This window comes from Oncorhynchus masou, chromosome 27 (assembly GCF_036934945.1).
Source record: "Oncorhynchus masou masou isolate Uvic2021 chromosome 27, UVic_Omas_1.1, whole genome shotgun sequence".
Taxonomy (NCBI): domain Eukaryota; kingdom Metazoa; phylum Chordata; class Actinopteri; order Salmoniformes; family Salmonidae; genus Oncorhynchus; species Oncorhynchus masou.
Genome location: NC_088238.1, coordinates 61,649,363 through 61,651,862, shown reverse-complemented (window position 1 = coordinate 61,651,862; position 2,500 = coordinate 61,649,363).

Sequence of the window (2,500 nt, the reverse complement as noted above, 5' to 3'; positions counted from 1 at the left end):
CATCTTTCCTCTCTCCCCTATCCTCTCCTCTCCACCTTCTCCTCCCTCCCTCCCTCCCTCCCCCCCTCACTCCCTCCCTCCCTGCCTCACTCCCTGCCTCCCTCCCTCCCTCCTTCTCCTCCTCCCTCCCTCCCTCCCTCCTTCTCCTCCCTCCCTCCCTCCCTCCCTCCTTCACCTCCCTCCCTCCCTCCTTCTCCTCACTCCCTCCCTCCCTCCTTCTCCTCCCCCCCCCTCACTCCCTCCCTCCCTCCCTCCTTCTCCTCCCTCCCTCCCTGCCTCACTCCCTCCCTCCCTCCCTCCTTCTCCTCCCTCCCTCCCTCCCTCCCTCCCTCCTTCTCCTCCCTCCCTCCCTCCATCCCTCTCCTCTCTTCTTTCCCCTTCCTCATTTTGTACTTCTTTCCAACAACTAAACAATGAAGACATACATTCATGACCCAAGTATAACTGCAATCAAGCTAGATATATTAAAAACGATTTTGAACAACTAGTGCTTCTTAGTTGTTTTCCCCATCTCTATACTTGTTGTTCATCATGTGGTCAACTGGGTACTAAATTATATCCTAAATATATAAAGCTAAATAACAAAAACAATCTGTTGTGATGAAACAATACCCTGCCCTCCATCCAACCCCCTGCATGGGAGTGTGTCCATCGGGAGTCGATTTCTCCATCAACCACAGAATGAGCATTGATTGATTGATTGATTGATTAATTGATTGTTAAGAAAGTAAGATAGAGAGAGACAAAAACTGAGAGAGAAAGAGAGAGAGAGAGACAAAAACAGAGAGACAGAGACATTACATTTACATTTAAGTCATTTAGCAGACGCTCTTATCCAGAGCGACTTACAAATTAGTGAATTCACCTTCTGACATCAGTGGAACAGCCACTTTACAATAGTGCATCTAAATCATTTAAGGGGGGGTGAGAAGGATTGCTTTATCCTATCCTAGGTATTCCTTGAAGAGGTGGGGTTTCAGGTGTCTCCGGAAGGTGGTGATTGACTCCGCTGTCCTGGCGTCGTGGGGGAGTTTGTTCCACCATTGGGGGCCAGAGCAGCGAACAGTTTTGACTGGGCTGAGCGGGAACTGTACTTCCTCAGTGGTAGGGAGGCGAGCAGGCCAGAGGTGGATGAACGCAGTGCCCTTGTTTGGGTGTAGGGCCTGATCAGAGCCTGGAGGTACTGCGGTGCCGTTCCCCTCACAGCTCCGTAGGCAAGCACCATGGTCTTGTAGCGGATGCGAGCTTCAACTGGAAGCCAGTGGAGAGAGCGGAGGAGCGGGGTGACATGAGAGAACTTGGGAAGGTTGAACACCAGACGGGCTGCGGCGTTCTGGATGAGTTGTAGGGGTTTAATGGCACAGGCAGGGAGCCCAGCCAACAGCGAGTTGCAGTAATCCAGACGGGAGATGACAAGTGCCTGGATTAGGACCTGCGCCGCTTCCTGTGTGAGGCAGGGCGTACTCTGCGGATGTTGTAGAGCATGAACCTACAGGAACGGGCCACCGCCTTGATGTTAGTTGAGAACGACAGGGTGTTGTCCAGGATCACGCCAAGGTTCTTAGCGCTCTGGGAGGAGGAAACAATGGAGTTGTCAACCGTGATGGCGAGATCATGGAACGGGCAGTCCTTCCCCGGGAGGAAGAGCAGCTCCGTCTTGCCGAGGTTCAGCTTGAGGTGGTGATCCGTCATCCACACTGATATGTCTGCAAGACATGCAGAGATGCGATTCGCCACCTGGTCATCAGAAGGGGAAAGGAGAAGATTAATTGTGTGTCGTCTGCATAGCAATGATAGGAGAGACCATGTGAGGTTATGACAGAGCCAAGTGACTTGGTGTATAGCGAGAATAGGAGAGGGCCTAGAACAGAGCCCTGGGGGACACCAGTGGTGAGAGCGAGTGGCGAGGAGACAGATTCTCGCCACGCCACCTGGTAGGAGCGACCTGTCAGGTAGGACTTAGCAAACGAGGATCGGATGTCGTCGACCTTCTTTTCAAAATGGTTGACGAAGTCATCTGCAGAGAGGGAGGAGGGGGGGAGGGGGAGGAGGATTCAGGAGGGAGGAGAAGGTGGCAAAGAGCTTCCTAGGGTTAGAGGCAGATGCTTGGAATTTAGAGTGGAAGAAAGTGGCTTTAGCAGCAGAGACAGAGGAGGAAAATGTAGAGAGGAGGGAGTGAAAGGATGCCAGGTCCGCAGGGAGGCGAGTTTTCCTCCATTTCCGCTCGTCTGCCCGGAGCACTGTTCTGTGAGCTCGCAATGAGTCGTCGAGCCACGGAGCGGGAGGGGAGGACCGAGCCGGCCTGGAGGATAGGGGACATAGAGAGTCAAAGGATGCAGAAAGGGAAGAGAGGAGGGTTGAGGAGGCAGAATCAGGAGATAGGTTGGAGAAGGTATGAGCAGAGGGAAGAGATGATAGGATGGAAGAGGAGAGAGTAGCGGGGAGAGAGAGCGAAGGTTGGGACGGCGCGATACCATCCGAGTAGGGGCAGTGTGGGAAG